General features: G+C 45.2%; 1 long non-coding RNA gene across 1 annotated transcript in view; it reads left to right on the top strand.

The window, feature by feature from the left end:
- The window catches only part of LOC142499495 (uncharacterized), a 34,911-nt gene extending 21,716 nt beyond the window's left edge, over nt 1-13,195 (top strand). The window contains exons 2-3 of the long non-coding RNA XR_012802690.1: nt 12,545-12,869; nt 13,035-13,195. This is a non-coding gene — a long non-coding RNA (uncharacterized LOC142499495). The remainder of the gene's footprint in view (nt 1-12,544; nt 12,870-13,034) is intronic.
- The last annotated feature ends 6,360 nt before the right edge of the window (nt 13,196-19,555 follow it).

Here is a 19,555-nt window from a genome sequence, read left to right as displayed (position 1 = left end):
CACACACACGCACGTAGACACACACGCACGTACACGTAGACACACACACATGTACACGTAGACACGCACACACACATGTACACGTAGACACGTACACACACACACACACGTACACGTACACACACACACACACACACACATGTACACGTAGACACGTACACACACACACATGTACACGTATACTCACACACATGTACACGTACACACACACATGGAGACACACACACACACATGGAGACATACAAACACATACGTGGAGACATACACACACACACATGTACACATACACACACACACGTATACACTCACACACGTATACACACAGGTATACATACACATAATGTATACACACACACACACATGTATACACACACATGTATACACACACACACATGTATACACACACACACACATGTATACACACACACACGTGTATACACACACGTGTATACACACACACATGTGTATACACACACACGTGTATACACACACATGTGTATACACACACACATGTGTACACACACACACACATGTGTACACACACACACACATGTGTACACACACACACACACATGTGTACACACACACACACACATGTGTACACACACACATGTGTACACACACACACACATGTGTACACACACACACACATGTGTACACACACACACACATGTGTACACACACACACATGTGTACACACACACACATGTGTACACACACACACACATGTGTACACACACACACATGTGTACACACACACATGTGTATACACACACATGTGTATACACACACATGTATACACACACACATGTATACACACACACATGTATACACACACACACACGTATACACACACACATGTGTATACACACACAAACATGTGTACACACACACACACACACACACACACACACACACACTTATACACACACACACATACAATGTATACACACAAACATGTATACACACACACAAACATGTATACACGTGTATACACACATGTGTATACACACACACGTATACACACACACAATGTATACACACACACACGTGTATACACATACACACACACGTGTATACACACACACACCCCAGCACCACCACATCAGCACACCGGTATCCCATGCCCCCCCAGCACACTGGCATTCTCGGCTCCCCACCATTCCCAGCCCCCATCAACACCATCAGCACCCACACATCGCCACCTTTGCACCTCCCCCATCGGCACACCCACATCCGCACCCCCACATCAGCACCAAACCCTCCCAAATCAGCACACCAATACAATCACCATCAGTACAGCCACAGCAGCACTACCACCGCACATGGGCCGCGTGGACCACTCCCCACCCAAATGCCACACCCACACCACAAACATCCCGGGCAACGCCGGGGCTCTCAGCTAGTATATATATATATATATATATATATATATATATATATATATATATATATATATATATATATATGTGTGTGTGTATATATATAGTTGCATGATGAAGCCACTGTGCAAATGAATGGGTGAAGGGTGTGTATCGGGCCAGGATGGCTTAACCCCTTCATTACCTTTGCGGTTATTATCCGATAAGGTGATTAAGGGGTTAATTGATATCTGAATGTTATTGCTATGTATTGGCTATGTATTGGCTATGTATTTTGTGGGCAACGGAGGACAAGGATTGTGCTGGCGACGGGGGCTTCTTATTGATGAGGTCAGTAGTACTTTATTTATTTTAATATGCTAGTTAATGTGTTTAATAATGGGCAAATAATCTATTATCCCTATCTGGATAATAGTTATTTGGCACATTATTGTACTGTAGGTGTTGGGTGGGGGGGGGGATTGATGTATTGAATGTATAGGTCAGGTTTATTTATTTTACATTCAGGGTTTGTTCCTTTTGGTTCTGCGTGAGACCTCTGGAGACCACCTTCGGTATCCTCGGGTATCTCACGGGTATCAGGCTGGTGGGTCCATGGGGGGCACCTGCGGGGAAGAACCGGTGGCCCCACATCTGTGGGGGCACCGCGGACCCGTAGTCTGCGGGGAAGATCCGGTGGCCTCACATCTGTGGGGACACCGCGGACCCGTAGTGTGCGTGGAAGAAACGGTGGCCTCACATCTGTGGGGGCACTGCGGACCCGTAGTGCCCACCCGTGGGTCCCCAGACCCCCGTGGGAACCACCCGAGGCCCCGCAGACACCTGTGGGTCTGACCCGGGGCTCCCTGACATCCTTGGGCCTACTGTGGAGACCCCATTGTGGCCCACGGTGACCCATGGTGCCTGGCGGGACCCACCAACAGGCCTCCAGAACCTGTATGAAACAAGTTGCTGGTAACCTGTAGGTCTGTCAGGTGACCCGTAAGGCCCACCGGGGACTCGCGTGGGCCTGGGGTATGAACCCTGTATGTAAAAGAATAAATCATGTATTTATGGGGGGGCACAGGGGGTGGGTTATGTATTTAATAAATAGAATGATGCTTATTGTGGGGCAGTGTATTGTTTTTATTGTGGGTACTGGGGGTGGGGGGAGGGGGTATTGGCCCCAAGGGTATGTGGGTAGGCCTCCCTTGTGGGTAGTGGGTGAGGGTGGTTAGGCCTCACGGGGGGGGGTTAGTGTGGGAGGGTATGTAGGCCTCCCGAGTGGTGGGTGAGGGTGGGTTAACCCCTTAATGACTGTAGCGGGTAATAACCGCTATGGTGGTTAAAGGGTTAGGGGACATTACATTGGATGTTTTTATTCATGTTTCTGTGTTGCAGCAGCGTAGGGGGCATGGGCACGATGAAGATGAGGATGGCCTTCATCGTGACAGCCGGACATGGGTGAGTGCAATATGTATTTAATGTATTTATTGTTCTTTATATATTTTAAATGGACAAAAGCACTATTATCCATTTGTGGATAATAGTAATTTTGCCCATTACTATACTGTATGTGTTAGGGGGGGTGTATTTATTGTAAAGTATTTGTGTTGTTGTATTTTTTGGGGGGGGGGCACAGAATTGGTACTGCAGGCCTGCGGGGAACACCCGAGGGCCCCCGCCGGCCTCTAGTATCATTGCTGTGCATCTCAAAAATTAGATATATGTAATGGGGGTATAGGGGTTGTTGGGGGCACAGGGGGTGTATGTTGTATATTGCAATGTTTATTGGGGGCAATTGTCCCCAATAAACATGCTATTATGCCTTAACCCCTTCATTGCCTTAGCGGCTATCCGCTATGGTAATGAAGCAGCATTAATGTATTTTAATAATATTGTCCCCTGAGCTGAACCGCATTGGTTTGTGGCTCAAGGACCCCCTGCTTCCCGAGTTACAGGCCCCAGTTTGGGGCATCAGTTCCAGTGTCACCGCCATGTTTAAAGCGTCCAAGATGCGACATGGGCTCTTTAAAGATGGCGGCGACACTGGCACCCGATGCCAATTACTGGGGCCTGTAACTCGGGAAGCAGGGGGTCCCTGAGCCAAAAATCAATGTGGTTCAGCTCAGGGGACCCCCTGCTCCCGCACAATATTATTAAAAATACATTATTGCTGCTTAATTACCATAGCGGATAGCCGCTAAGGTAAGGAATGATTGTTTATTGATATGTGTGTTTTACTCATAGTGTAGATGTGCAGAGGGTCTCCGGAGCTGAACCGCATTGGTTTCAGGTCCGGGGACCCCCTGCTTCCCGAGATAAAGGCCACTTTAGGGGGTGCCGGTATCCCTCTGCTTTGTTTACATTCCGCGGTCACGTGATCGGGACATTTAAATGCAGAGGGATACCGGCACCTCATAAAGGGGCCTGTATCTCGGGAAGCAGGGGGTCCCCGGACCTGAAACCAATGCGGTTCAGCTCCGGAGACCTCCTGCACATGTACACTATGAGTAAAAGTTGTTTTGATATCTTTTTATTTTGCCGATGTTTGCGCCGAGAGAGTGGCTGATCTCTCTCAGCTGCAAACACATATCGGCAGAAACGGCCTATCGCCAGGCTATCAGAAGCCAGGCTTTTTTGTCACCGGCTCATCAGCATTTTGCTTTCGCAGTGATTCGGCAGGGATTCGGCCCTTACTGAATACTACGAGGGCAAATCGCCAAAATCATGCCGATAGGGAACACTTGGCGATTGCACTTTTTCGGCGCTTAGTGCATGAGGCCCTTAGTATGGAAGTGATCTGTGCCACAGATTCACAGTCACTAAGGCTGGTGAATAGAAAGTCCATACCAGACTTTACAATGGTTCTGGTTTCCCTCACCTGCTCTCCTAATTAAGGAACAGGAATATATTGCAGTGAGGTTTGCTGCTCCAGACTCTCTCTTAGAGCCTGGAGGCTGGGAGGAAAACTGCTGCACCCCAGTATCCAGTTCGGGGTACATGCCCCCCCCCATATGTTGCAGCATCTGAGGATCTAATGGGATGCTGTCCCCACCTCACAGTTAAGAACTCAATATTATTATACCTGTATGTTATTTAAAGTTGGTAACTGGCTTAGCCAGCCAATATTGCAGATAGGGATATGCATGTGAGTTAGACTCCTGACAGGAGTAGATGTTTCCTTTTATGATTTATTTTGTTCTTAAAATGACGGTGTTTAAAATGTTTAGTGTAACTAGTAGAGAAATAAACCACTGAGGGTTGAGGGCTGAGTGCCCCTTGTGTGTATACATGTGTTTGTCCTCCCTTTTCTACAAATAAAACGCTGGAAGACTGTGTCGCAAAGAGCCTGGGCAAACGGCAGCGCTACATAAAGGGAGCTGTTTGCCACATGGTGGAGGAGTGCGGGCAGACACTGAAAGGTCTGTGGGTTTAGGAAAAAAAGTAGGTATTTAAAATGGCTGCCCGGCTGAAGTAAACTGCAGACTCTGCGAGTGTATGACCAGAGCATTATAGAGTGTATTACAGCATGCACAAAAAATGTGTGAAGTGTGGATGCAATAGCACCCAGCGGTCAGTAGATGAAGATATGTTAAGGCCCTGAATCCAAGCAGAAAACCCCAAATTTTGCTGAAGAAACTGAAAATTGCATCTAGAAAGTGCTGAGTGTAAAGTCTGCCCCGTCGGGTATGAAAGGATTGCTGTGCTGTGTAATGATAACGCCTTAAGCAAAGTGCTGAGTGTCAAGTATTCCCTGCCAGGTTTTTAAAATGGCTGACATGAAATGTTGGCTTTGTAATGTACATAACCATGCAAAACAGTGTCCCTTCAGGCCATATGATGAGGAGGATGAGGACTTCTACAGGGCGCAGCGAAAAGGGCAGTCTCCATTTTCAGCAGAAGCTCCAGAAATTTTTTACCCCATGTATTAAGGAAGGCATGTGTCAGAAAAAAAACAGAGATGAGCTTCAGTCCGGAGCGCTTGGTGCCATCATCACAGGAATAACGACTAGCCTTGGGATGACAAAGGCTTCCTCTACCGCCATAAACAGAAATCCAAGCGAATCAGAGAAAATGAGTACTGACTGGAAACTATACTATGAGATGTCCCAAAAAGACGTTCAAAACTTCATCACAGAGTTAGAAGTTTCTCAGCAAGAGGCTCGCGCTCTCAAAGCAGAGCTTGGTAAGGTAAAGAAACAATTTATACAATTAAGTGCAGGAAGCACTGGAGAGTGCAGAAAGAAGGCTGCATAAAGAGCGTGTCTCCCTGAAGCAGCGTACACAAGCAGAGCAGCGTGTGAGTCTGCAAGAGGCCAAGGTGAAACGGGGATACTGAGGAGATGCAGCGAATGCTACAGAAAGAAAGTTTCCAGGCTTCTCACAAAGTGCAAGTGCTACAGGAGCGTCTGAGTACACAGTATGTCCCCACAAAACAGCATGAGCAGCTGAAGGTCACGCTGAGCGTCACAAGAGCATCGCTGGAGGCGGCGCTTAGAAGCCAAGTGACTCTGTATGAGAGGGAGCACGAGAAGGCCCAGAATCTAGAGCAAGAGCTGGAGAAACAGAGAGGTTGCTTCATACCCAAAAGTCAGTACACCCAGGAAAAGAGGCGTGGCAGACAGAAACAGCAGCGATTCTAGCGACAAAAACTGCAGAGCTCCAAAATATGGAGGAGGCTCTGATGCAAATCCAGAACAAGCACTGGGAAGAGGGGAAGGCCCTGAGAGGGGACTTGCAGGATCAAATTGAAGAGCTGCAGGCTCAGTGCTACAGGAGCGTCTGAGTACACAGTATGTCCCCACAAAACAGCATGAGCAGCTGAAGGTCACGCTCAGTGTCACAAGAGCATCGCTGGAGGCGGCGCTTAGAAGCCAAGTGACTCTGTATGAGAGGGAGCACGAGTACACCCAGGAAAAGAGGCGTGGCAGACAGAAACAGCAGCGATTCTAGCGACAAAAACTGCAGAGCTCCAAAATATGGAGGAGGCTCTGATGCAAATCCAGAACAAGCACTGGGAAGAGGGGAAGGCCCTGAGAGGGGACTTGCAGGATCAAATTGAAGAGCTGCAGGCTCAGTGCTACAGGAGCGTCTGAGTACACAGTATGTCCCCACAAAACAGCATGAGCAGCTGAAGGTCACGCTGAGCGTCACAAGAGCATCGCTGGAGGAGCTGGAGCATCGCTGGGAAGAGGGGAAGGCCCTGAGAGGGGACTTGCAGGATCAAATTGAAGAGCTGCAGGCTCAGTGCTACAGGAGCGTCTGAGTACACAGTATGTCCCCACAAAACAGCATGAGCAGCTGAAGGTCACGCTGAGCGTCACAAGAGCATCGCTGGAGGCGGCGCTTAGAAGCCAAGTGACTCTGTATGAGAGGGAGCACGAGAAGGCCCAGAATCTAGAGCAAGAGCTGGAGAAACAGAGAGGTTGCTTCATACCCAAAAGTCAGTACACCCAGGAAAAGAGGCGTGGCAGACAGAAACAGCAGCGATTCTAGCGACAAAAACTGCAGAGCTCCAAAATATGGAGGAGGCTCTGATGCAAATCCAGAACAAGCACTGGGAAGAGGGGAAGGCCCTGAGAGGGGACTTGCAGGATCAAATTGAAGAGCTGCAGGCTCAGTGCTACAGGAGCGTCTGAGTACACAGTATGTCCCCACAAAACAGCATGAGCAGCTGAAGGTCACGCTGAGCGTCACAAGAGCATCGCTGGAGGAGCTGGAGCATCGCTGGGAAGAGGGGAAGGCCCTGAGAGGGGACTTGCAGGATCAAATTGAAGAGCTGCAGGCTCAGTGCTACAGGAGCGTCTGAGTACACAGTATGTCCCCACAAAACAGCATGAGCAGCTGAAGGTCACGCTGAGCGTCACAAGAGCATCGCTGGAGGCGGCGCTTAGAAGCCAAGTGACTCTGTATGAGAGGGAGCACGAGTACACCCAGGAAAAGAGGCGTGGCAGACAGAAACAGCAGCGATTCTAGCAACAAAAACTGCAGAGCTCCAAAATATGGAGGAGGCTCTGATGCAAATCCAGAACAAGCACTGGGAAGAGGGGAAGGCCCTGAGAGGGGACTTGCAGGATCAAATTGAAGAGCTGCAGGCTCAGTGCTACAGGAGCGTCTGAGTACACAGTATGTCCCCACAAAACAGCATGAGCAGCTGAAGGTCACGCTGAGCGTCACAAGAGCATCGCTGGAGGCGGCGCTTAGAAGCCAAGTGACTCTGTATGAGAGGGAGCACGAGAAGGCCCAGAATCTAGAGCAAGAGCTGGAGAAACAGAGAGGTTGCTTCATACCCAAAAGTCAGTACACCCAGGAAAAGAGGCGTGGCAGACAGAAACAGCAGCGATTCTAGCGACAAAAACTGCAGAGCTCCAAAATATGGAGGAGGCTCTGATGCAAATCCAGAACAAGCACTGGGAAGAGGGGAAGGCCCTGAGAGGGGACTTGCAGGATCAAATTGAAGAGCTGCAGGCGCAGATTACTGAGCGCAAGATACAGCTCACGAGAGGGAGGAGGTGTCCGTCCGTCAGGTGGCCTGCCTGACATTGCGCTATGAAACTCAGATGGCCGATACCCGCAAGCTGCTGGACCACACGGCCAATGAGAGGGCCTGGCTGCAGCTAGAGCTGGACAAGGTCCAGGAGGAGCACTGGCAGCTGCAGGTCAAGAATAGAGAAAAGGAAATAGAGTTAACCTTGCTCTGAATCAGCTGACAGAGGTGGAATAGCGACTCAACTCCATAGAAGCTGAACTAGCAGCTGCACTGAGTAAAAAAAGAAATACAGAAGGACAGCTTCAAGACCTGAGGAAGGACCTGGAGTTTGAGCATACTGGCCGCAAGATGGCAGAGAAACAAAAGCGTGACCTGGGCGAGAAACTCGAGGCAATGAACACTGAGCGGGACGCTACGTTGGACTCTACTGCTGCCCAGCAGGAGGTTCCTCAGATGAAGTTTGAGAAAAAGATTACAAACCTAAGACAGACACTTGGGTCACAGAAGCAGTACATAGAAAATATAGCGGTAGAGTTAAGACAGAAGAAAGCTATGCGGAACAGTAATGCACAAGTGTCTACACTACAAGAAAAGGTATTGGCCCAGCCCAAGCGTCTGTATCCTACAGAAACTAATGCCCAGGAAGGCAAGGGTATAGTGAGAGCTGGGGACACCGCTCAACTGCAAAATGAGATTACAATGTTTGAACCGTCTGAGCAAGGGATGCGTGACTGCAGTGCCCATGGGACCCAAAGTGGATTCCTTGCCATAAGGGCAGCCGCTGTGAAGAGACATTTCAGTAAGAGGAGCCTAGAAGGTTCAAAGATTGGAAAGCAGAGGCGAGGAAGGGCAACGCTGCCCTTGAATAGTTCCAGATCTCCCCACTCTGGACCACAGTTTGGAGCCAAAGAGAATCCGGAACGGGTGTCTCGACAGAGACCGAAGAAACAGTCCAATCATGTGTAGGATGCAGTTGGCGTGGAAATGAAGTCTGAAGATGTAATGAAACTCGAAGTCAAGAAAAAAAATGTGTGAGAATTAACCAATTAGGTTACACGTGCGGACTATGTCACGGACAGTTTAGCATTATAACATAATTCGCTAGTGAAATTATATTGTATATTATGCCTCTAGAATATGCACTGAATTAATATTGCAATATTGTATTTTCTCTTCTTTGTAATTATAGGTAAGACCCCAAATTAGTATACAGGGTTGATGGCCCTTAATATGATAACAAGATTTGTATCTTCTAAAAGTATTGGTAGCTTACAGTATAGTACAAAAAGTTAGGCAGTAGCCTTTTTGTAAAATATATCCATAGTCGCTTACCCCAAAAGGTGTAAGATGGGCGGTGGGGGGAGAGGATATGAGACATAATCCCAGGATTGTGGGCAGCTTTCTGTCTGATTTATAGAAGAAAATGCAGACTTAGTATGGAAGTGTTCCACTCCACAGATTCACAGTCACTAAGGCTGGTGAATAGGAAGTCCATACCAGACTTTACAAGGGTTCTGGTTTCCCTCACCTGCTCTCCTAATTAAGGAACATGAATATATTGCAGTGAGGTTTGCTGCTCCACACTCTCTCTCTTAGAGCCTGGAGGCTGGGAGGAAAACTGCTGCTCCACAGTATCCAGTTCAGGGAAGACGCCCCCACCTCCCCCAACCCCCCACGTGTTGCAGCATCTGAGGATCTATTGGGACGCTGTTCCCAACTCACAGTTAAGGACTTAATGTTATCTCTGTGTGTTATTTAAAGTTGGCAACTGGCTTAGCCAGCCAATATTGCAGATAGGGATCTGCATGTGAGTAAGGCCTCGGCCAGGCTCCCTGCTGGCGTGCTAAGGCGCAGGGAAAGCGGGTGCTTTCCCTGGCCTTGCGGTTGCTTACCACACGCGCTGTCAGCGGGCCGTCAGGGGGCGGGCCGGGGGCGGGGGCGTCACTGGCCGGGGGCGGGCCAGTGACGTCACGGAGCTGGTTCGCCCTCATTGGGCGAACCGCTCACGTGACCGGCCTGTCGCGCCAGCAAGCGGGGGAATTTTAAATTCCCCTAATACCTGCGCTTCCGCGCGCTTGTGGAAGCGCAGGTGAGCCCCTACTAAAGCCGCTCTAATTGCGGCTGTAGGGGCTCAGTGCTGAGCGGGAGCGACCGTCAGCACGCTTCAGCAAGCAAGCGCTAAACATGGCCGAGGCCTTAGACTCCTGACAGGAGTAGATGTTTCCTTTTATGATTTCTTTTGTTCTTAAAGTGACAGTGTTTAAAATGTTTAGTGTCACTAATGGAGAAATAAACCGCTGAAGGTTGAGGACTGAGTGCCCCTTGTGTATACACGTGTTTGTCTTCCCTTTTCTACAAATGAAGTCCTAGAAGTCTGTGTCGCAAAGAGCCTGGGCGAACGGCAGCACTGCATAAGGGGAGCCGTTTGCCACAGTATGCACTATTTTTCAAACTAACTATTTTGATATCACTTTTTCCATGAAAAATAGGCAAAAATGTCACCATCCTACTGTGCAAAGCTAGTAGACACCGATTCAAAGAGACTCATAGCAGTAATTGCTGCAAATGGTGCTTCTTCCAAGTAATGACTTATGGGGCTGAATACTTATGCAACCATTATTTTTCACTCTTTTTTTCTCTTTGCTGACAAATGACCTACTTCTCATATAAGTGTTCCACTGCAGCTTTGTAGCTTTTAGTAAAAAATAGTTAGTTTGAAAAAATGTGCATACATAATTTGTAATTCAACAATTTGTGAAATTATTGGTAGGGGATGAATACTTCTACAAGCCACTGTATCACCTCTTCACCTTTCTTTCCTCATACTTCCTCCTTTTTTTTTAATAATTTTTTTTTTATTTCGGGCATTTCATTTAGACATAGCATTCCATTGAGGTAGTGACAATCACAGGTTACATATAATACATATGATACTTGGTACATTAGATACTTTTGTTAATGGTGCAATAGGGTCGGTACATCCTATTAAAGTATACCTTGATCTTACTCCCTTTGTCTGAGCTTTTTGGCAGAGAGGACCAAGTCTAGTATGGCCTTTGATTCGCTTCGGGCTAGGCGACTCGGTGTCTCCCCTCCCCTTTCCCCTTACTCCCGTCTTGTTTCATTAGTTGTTGGACTTGCCTAAAGTTGTTTGTCCCTGAATTTTTCTTGTTCTTGATGAGTAAATGAAGACATGATCAACCCCCATTTTGTATCAAATTTGGTCATTTTATCTGTCTGCATATTTGTATATCATTTTGTCTATTGTGATTAGTTTTCTGAGAAGTGATCTAATCATATCTATAGTTGGTCCCTCCTTATCAATCCATTTGGTCATTATCGCTTTCCTAGCCGCCAGTAATATCATCTCTGTTGGTTGGATCGCTTTTTTATTTAGATTGATCTGGATCGACCAGACTTCCGTGTTTGCAAATAGCATGGGTATTGGGTGTTTTATCCATTTTACTTTTGTTACTTTTGCAATATATAACAGCACTTGGTCCTAGAACCCTGAGATGTGTTTGAAACATCACACATGATTTATTACCTGAAATGCCCATGTGGCTCTTTTATATGGGGAAAAACCACACAACCTTTGAAACCAGTTTATCGAGCACTGGAGTACTATCAAGAGGGGAGAAGATAACACCACTTTTCTGAAGCATTGCAAAGATCATCTACATAATGTTTCTGCCATGGGGTTCATGGGTTTCCCCTATGGGTAGAGGTGGGGACATCGCTAAATTACTCTTACAACAGGAGGCGTTTTGGATCTTCTCATTGAAAAGCCTCAAACCAACTGGACTAAACGATGACTTTGAATTAACCTGCTTTTTATAAAGTATAGTTTAGGCTTAGGACCCCGATTACTCTCTTTTTCATTTTACATTTTTCAAATATTTATCATTGTTTTCATTTGTCAACACACATATTGCCCTTTATAATTTTTTCAATATTTTTCATATATACTTTTTTTGGTACTTGGCTGGTATACAGATATAGCCTGTCTGTATGATGTATGTTCAGTTTTCCTTAACTAAAGTCTGGACATCAATCGTTTTGTTTTGGAGATGTATTCAATATACATCCCGTTTAGTTGTAGACAACTGGAGACAGCTCTTCGTGTTGCTATTCACACCTGAATTAAACAGGATATCCCAGGCAGATTTCAGATTTGTTTGTTTGAAATTCAGCGCCTGTCTGCCAGATGACACAGTGAATGTGTTAAGTTAGTTAGTCTATGTAGAGTGCTGTAAGTCTCAAACAGGTGTAAGACTGATCCAGCAATATACTGCAATTCATTACAATTCCTCATTGTTTTATGACCTTGACCATTCAAGACATTATCAAAATTTGATTGTTTTAATATTTTGTTGCAAAGCGTAAATGTTCAATGTGTTCTACTTATAGTTATACTTTGTGGTCACTCCTGACTTTTTCGTGAGCTGAGAAAGAGTGCAATGTCCATTTCTGTAGGGAAACTAGATTGTAGTATAATCTCTCTCATTTATTCAGCAATTAATGATGCAGATAAGAAAGCCACTGTATCAGGAATATATGGCTATCTCATTGCCAATTATGAATACTTCAGGGATTCAGCTGACTCTAGTAAATGGAAAAATTCAGTGCACTTTACTTTGTCAATTAATGATTGCTTCATTCGCACCCCCTCTCCCCCCTACCAATCCAGGTGTTAGAGGAGGTTTTTGGGTATTGGAACCATCCTTTGTGAATATGTTTGATCATGGCAACTTCATAAGGAGAAGAAACGGGACCAACAGATTGAATCATGCTTCTCAATCTCGCAAAGGGACACCATCTGAAAATCATCATGAATAGCATCTCCAACCTGATTATACCTTGATGGGTCCATCTGGTAACCTGGTCCAACCTGACTTCTATCTGCAGCAGTTGAACCTTGATTTTAACTCTAATGCTCAGTATGGATACCTATCTGAATATGATCCTTCTGAATATCATCCGCATCAGCAAGGTTGGCAATAATTCTAACGAAGGTAAATAACATATTTTATATTATATTAACTTTTGTGCCCTATGACACGAATAGCCCGTAATACTGATCCTTGATTGATATCATAAAAATCCAGTGCCCCCCAGTTTCTGCACCCCTTATGTATAGTATCTGTATACTTTAAGCATCCTGTTTTTTTTTTCTCCAGATTCGATAGAGTGCTAAATCAACATCCACAGCACACAGCCATCAGATGATGAGGATGATGGCGTGAGATGTTGAAAAAATAATATATTACTGTCCCTTTTATTACTTTTCTATGCTTTTATACACTGTTTAGAATTATTCTAATTCATGCTTGTTTTGCAACTGTGCTTACTAGTTCACTGTATCTGATAGATTCTGTGCATGAAATATTATCACGTTGAGTAAAAATTCACACTGAAATGTTTCCTGCTTATTTCCCCTCACATAACGGTACTGTGAGTGGGTGTGTAAATACAGCTGAACCCCATTATAATGCGGTCCTCGGGGTCCACAGAATGAGACTGTGTTATAACCGGGATCGCGTTATAAAATTTCCAGACATCCCCTGCCGCACTGATGCACATGCAGACGACCCTCTGACAACAGAAGCCGAACCAGACGTCCCTTGCTGCACTGATGCACAACTAGACGGCCCTCTGACAACTGAAACAGAACAACACTTCCCCTGTCCCACCGAAGTCCTCCTCCCATCTACCAGCCTCTTAGAGAGAGAACACGTGGTTCCGCTTGTAAACTCGCGTCCGCTGGCTCTCTGCGACTGAGAAAACTGAGTGTCCGGCTTACGTCCGCTGAAACTCACCAGTTCTGTCCGCCTGTAACCTGGATGATCTCGTAAACCGTCCCGGGGCCTCTTCATGGGAGAGTGCATTTACGTCTATCAGTGCCAAATCGTGGCCCTATCTACCCCCTGTATGTCTGTCTGTGCCAGCCATGGTGACCAGACTTTTAGGAAATTTGTGCCAGTGTCATTGACCAGACTCGTCAATTTCTCCATCTGGCAAACTGACCAAATTCGGTTCCTAATATTTGCAATTATAGGGATTTCATTCTCTTTCCAACGTGCTGCGATCTCCCCCCGTACTGCCATTACGAAGTGCGGCGTTAGTTTATTTTCTCCCCTGGAGAGACCTTTTTGCGGCCTGTTCAAAAGGAACCGCCATGGGTCCACGGGGGTGGATGTGCCTAGGATCCTATTTAGCCAATCGTTAACTGAATCCCAGACCGGCGTAATCTTGGGGCAAGACCACAGCATGTGCAATAAGAGTGCAAGACAACATTTTAAGGCATAAAAGGCGTCTTCCCTGAAACAAAAGAAGAAAAGCAGTGCACTGCCCAGGGAGCCAGGGGGTAAAAAAATGAAAAATGTATTAAGTAATAAACATCATTAAAGGAGGTGTAGGACCTCCTATGAGTTTCACACACAAATGTGCTTTATCAAGGAGTATGGGGTGTTAATGTGAGGACTCGGGAGTCACGTCGGTCGCAGCGTGACCTCCACTCACCTCTTTCTGCTCCCGCTGCTGTGCGGCTCCGTCCTCGTCGCTCCCACCCGACCTCCGTGGTGAGGGGGCTTGCCTGTCCTCCCCGTCGGGCTGCCGCTGCTCTGCATACGGCTGGTGCTCGGGCGCCTGCCATTGCTCCTGCACGCGCATCCCCTCCCGTTACGGAGCGCGTACCGGCACAAGTTAATTTATTCACTGCTCTGGCAGTGAAACCACGCCCCCGCCCACGCACTGATTACTAGTTAACCCTAAACCTTACCACCTGGCAGTTTATTATGGGGACCAATCCTGGACAGGTCCTAGGGCTCCTCCAGGCCTGCCACTGCTACCCATTGGTCATCCACAGTACTTAATACCTGTTCTACCTCTCTCACACCGCTCGACATAGTCTCTGCTACAGACGTCTATTCTAGTTCACCCTTTGTCTTCGTGTATTCAGGTTGCGACCCGGCTTGGCGGACGTTCTTATCTGGCTTTGGACCCCGGCTCTCTCTTGACCTTGCAGCTTCTATCATCCCTCGACCGCAGCTTGGACCTCGACCTTCCGGATCTCTCTCTCCCCGACCTTGGCTAACGGCAACGACTTCGCCTCTTCAGTACCGGTACTGGCAAGTATTGCTACACCTATTCACACCTGGCCTGGCAACGCCAAAACACCACACTCCGGACACGCTCCTTCTGCTGTGGGTGCTTGCACATATACGTCCCCACCTCAGTATAAGGGACGAGTCTGGTCTGCGGGCAGCACCGGCATAACTGTTAATGCCAGAAACCTGCTATATATACCCAGCAGCAAACATCTAACATCAAAATTTGCACCAAATCATGGGTCCGCGCATGACGTCACAGCGTGTGTGCGCCTGTGCACCACGCACAACCGAGCCCGTGTGTACATCCGCACGCAACACCCATGAAGGCAACACAAAACCGGATGAAGCAGCACAACAAGAACTGCCGCACTAAGGCAAAGACAGTGAGCTGTGCTCCTCCCATTCATGCTGCAGCTTACAAGATAAGAAGTCTAATAACAATCAAAATGCATATATTACTCAACAAGGAGCACTACACTAATGCGCATGCCCCAGCTGAAATGTTAACCCATAATGCACATACAAATAAAGCGCTAAAGAGATAGAGCACAAAACAACTGCCCTATACAATGCATAACTTCCTGCATAAACTTATTTATACATTAATGGGTCCCCTTGGCAAATCCCCTACCACACAAAAGACAAATATATAACAAACACTACATCCTCTCTATTACAGATATGCATGTATACATCTTGCTGTTTAAACGAATATGAGTATAAACACATGATACATTAAAACCAAAAGAATAGAATTAATTTTATATATAACACATTTCTACTGTCAATGTAATCCACCTCCTTAGGGTGAAATAAAATGCATGATACAGGACTATAAAAGACTATATGATCTAAATAAATCTTGGTTCTCTATGCAATTATTGGATTCATTAAGTCTATGTTCTTTGATTTCATGGAGTTTGATTCTTTAGAACACATGTAAAAATGGATTTAATATCTAACCCAATTGTAAACATGTCACCATAGACAAAAAGAGAAAAGAGGGTGGGAGAGAGAGGAAGGGAAGGAGGAGAAAGAGGAGAGGGGGATGATAATGGAAAGACAATAGCTATTAAATACACAATGCAGATCTTATTCTGAAACAATTCATTTTACTGAAAACTAATAAATCTTCCATGCAATAACACACTTTAAGTTATATCAATTTCATTCAGTAATTCAATTTAAAAAAGGGCAGAGGTTCCATTCAATATTTAGTCCACAGGGAGAACGGGTCTTAAGCATAAAAATACAATTAGCCTCCCTGTGGTCCAAAAGACTGAGTTTATTCCTCCTCGTTCCTTTAAAGTTACTTTCTCAATACCTTTAACAGTTAGATTATTGACACTCCCAAGTCTACACTCTGTAAAGTGTTTTGATACGAGATATGAACAGTCTTGTTTTTTAATCAATCTTAGATGTTCCATAACTCTTATTTTAAGAGCTCTGGTGATTCGTCCTACATTATTAGTTCCGCTCCCACAGGTTAAAAGGTAAACTGTGTATCACAATTTATGTAAGAGTTAATTTGGAATTTATTTCTTCAATGAGAACCTGAAAAATGTGAGGATGGTTGCATAAGATGACAAATTTTACATCCCCCACATCTGAAGGAACCCTTAGTAATGAAGGTCTGTGTAGCTACTATGGGGGTAGTAACATAACTAGGAGATGCAAACAACGTGATTGTCTTTCCTCTTCTATATACAAATCGTGGTCCTTTTTCAACAAATTTTGTTAAATTATTATCCATTCGTAAGAGATCCCAGTGCTTATGCACAATCCGTTGAACACGATTACTACATTTATTGAATTGTGTGATAAACATAGGTGATGTCATCCTTGTCCTAAGAAACATTTTCCTGCTCCTGTCTATTATTTTTGGTACTGTAATACCTGTTTTTACTTTTGTTCATTTTTGTGGTTCTTTCATCTGTCAACCCCGTCAAAGAAATCCCATCTTTAGGGTGAAACAATGATTGTCTATCAACGGCCAAAACTTCTTTGAAAGTTCGTTATAACTCCTCCCGTTTCTAGCCTCTTTGGATCAATCTGTTGCACAATTCCCCAGACTGTAGGATAAAATTGTCTCGAGTAGAACAGTTCCTCCTCAGTCAGAGGAAGTGGCCTTTGGGAATACCCTTAATGACCGCCTGGGGATGGCAGCTGTCTGCCTTCAAGAGCATATTTCTTGAATTTAATTTTCTACAGACATCTGTTTGGATGCCCCTATTCATGTCAATAAAAAGTAAAAGATCCAGATAGTGTATATGATGATATTTACAATTATGAGTGAATTTTAAATTGAAAGATTTTGATTAATAAAATAACAAAATGAGTGCAGTGTTACCAAATCACATTCCCAAATCATAATTAGATCATCAATAAATCATTTATAAAAGGTGATGTGTTTTCTAAATGGATTTAAATTACTAAAAATAAACTGTGACTCCCATCACCCCATAAAGAAATGTGCATATGATGGGGCAAAACTAGTGCCCATGGCTGTGCCTTGTGGCTGTAAATGAAACTTGTGATCAAAAAAAATAATAATTATGAGTGAGTAAAAACCAAATTGCATCTAATATAAAAGTGGTATTAAACTCATTACTATCTAGACCCTCTAGATAATGGCGAATAGCTGCAAGCCCCATGTCATGTTTAATCACTGAGTGCAACAAAGTTACATCAAGAGTAACCCAAATTGACTGTAACCCCCACCTGAAACTTCAAATGGGTAATAAGATCCCTTGAATCCAATAAAAAAGATTGAAGATCCCTGACTTAAGGTTGCAGGTACCTATTAATATATTTAGACAAATCATCTTCCAAAGATCCAATAGATTAGACAATTGGCCAAGCCGGTGGGTTGACCAATGTCTTATGGATCTTTGGGAGATCTTTCCCTCCCTTCCCCTCCCCCTCCCCACCTTTCTCTTTTTGTCTATGTTGCCATATTTACAATTGGGTTAGATATTAAATCCATTTTTTACATGTGTTCTAAAGAATCAAGCTCTATGAAATCAAAGAACATAGACTTAATGAATCCAATAATTGCATTGAGTAACAAGATTTATTTAGATCATATAGTATTTTATAGTCCAGTATCCTGCATTTTATTTCACCCTAAGGAGGTGGATTACATTGACAGTAGAAATGTGTTATTTATAAAATTAATTGTACACTCTTAGTTTTAATTTATCATGTGTTTATAATCATATTCATCACTCGCTCATGCTTAGGGTCCTATGCACTAAACTTTCATTAAAAAAATCACCGGTCCTGTTGTGCCGCCGTTTTTTTCCAGTGTATTTATCACGGTATTCAGAAAGACTTTATGAAGGCTACTAGAATATGTCTCTTTCATCGACCAAAACGTACGAGGATCGGCAATGTGATAGTCGTCTCTATCAAAAGGGCTCACCCATGGATCTGCAGTTATCTTGCCCAGCTGCATAGAGAGCTGCACACAGAGAGCCGCCTCCCCCTGTGCATATCTCGCAAGCGATCGCAGGGTTTTCATTAAAAATGTATTACTGGTGTACGTGAGCAGGGGGTCTCTGGAGAAGAACCGCGTTGATTTGAGGTCCGGGGACACCCTGCTTCCTGAGATACAGGCCCCATTGTGGGGTGCCGGTATCTCCTATGCATTTAAATGTCTCGCATCACATGACCGTGGGATTTAAATGCATAGGAGATACCAGCACCCCATAACAGAGCCTGTATCTCGGGAAGCAGGGGGTCCCCGGACCTCAAATCAATAAGGTTCTGCTCTGGAGACCCGCTGCTCATGCACACTAGTATAATTTTTTTATTAAAACAGCTTCATTACCTTAGCAGTTAGACGCTAAGGCAATAAAAGGGTTAAACCTCAATAGCCTGTTTCTTGGGGCAGAGGGGTGGATGAACAGGGTAGTTGTCCCAGGGTGGGTGGTTAGGCCTGCCTGGAAGGTAATTGGAGGAGTGGGAACCACTATGGTAATGAAGGGGTTACCAGTCCTGCTAACCCCCTCATAGGCCTAAACACCCACTAAGGGCCAAATACCACCTTCACCCATCCCCACTACCCACAATAAACATGGCACCAGTAGTTAACCCCTTCATTGCCATAGCGGTTAGCCGCTAAGGTAATGAAGTTACCTGTAAATGCATTTTTATTGCATCGGGTTGCTGTCGGGGGTCTCCAGTGCTGGTATTAATGTGTATCAGATCCGGAGACCCCCGGCATCAATTTGATGCAGGAAAAATGCATTTTTTTTCTATGTTCTCTCTAGCCACCTTCTCTGCAGGTTCTCCCCAGCTTCATGCCAACTTTTCCTGGCGTGAGGATTTTGGGAGAAATTCACCATTATAGAGCCTCAATAAGCCTTCATAACCTAATCGAGACTTCTAGAATTGCACGATTATTAGAACCATGCGATAAGAGCTTATCACCACTCGCCCGATGATGTGTTTTGAACGAGAGAAAAATTTGTTGATTCAGTCCTTTATCACCGACTTATCAAGGCTTACTGAATTCAGTAGGCATTTTAGCCTTAAAGGTCTTCATAAGTCACTAATGAACACTTAGTGCATAAGCCCCTTAATGT

This window comes from Ascaphus truei, chromosome 1 (assembly GCF_040206685.1).
Source record: "Ascaphus truei isolate aAscTru1 chromosome 1, aAscTru1.hap1, whole genome shotgun sequence".
NCBI classification, from domain to species: Eukaryota; Metazoa; Chordata; class Amphibia; order Anura; family Ascaphidae; genus Ascaphus; species Ascaphus truei.
The sequence above is the reverse complement of the archived record's forward strand: the minus strand, read 5'-3'. Positions and strand labels throughout refer to the sequence as shown.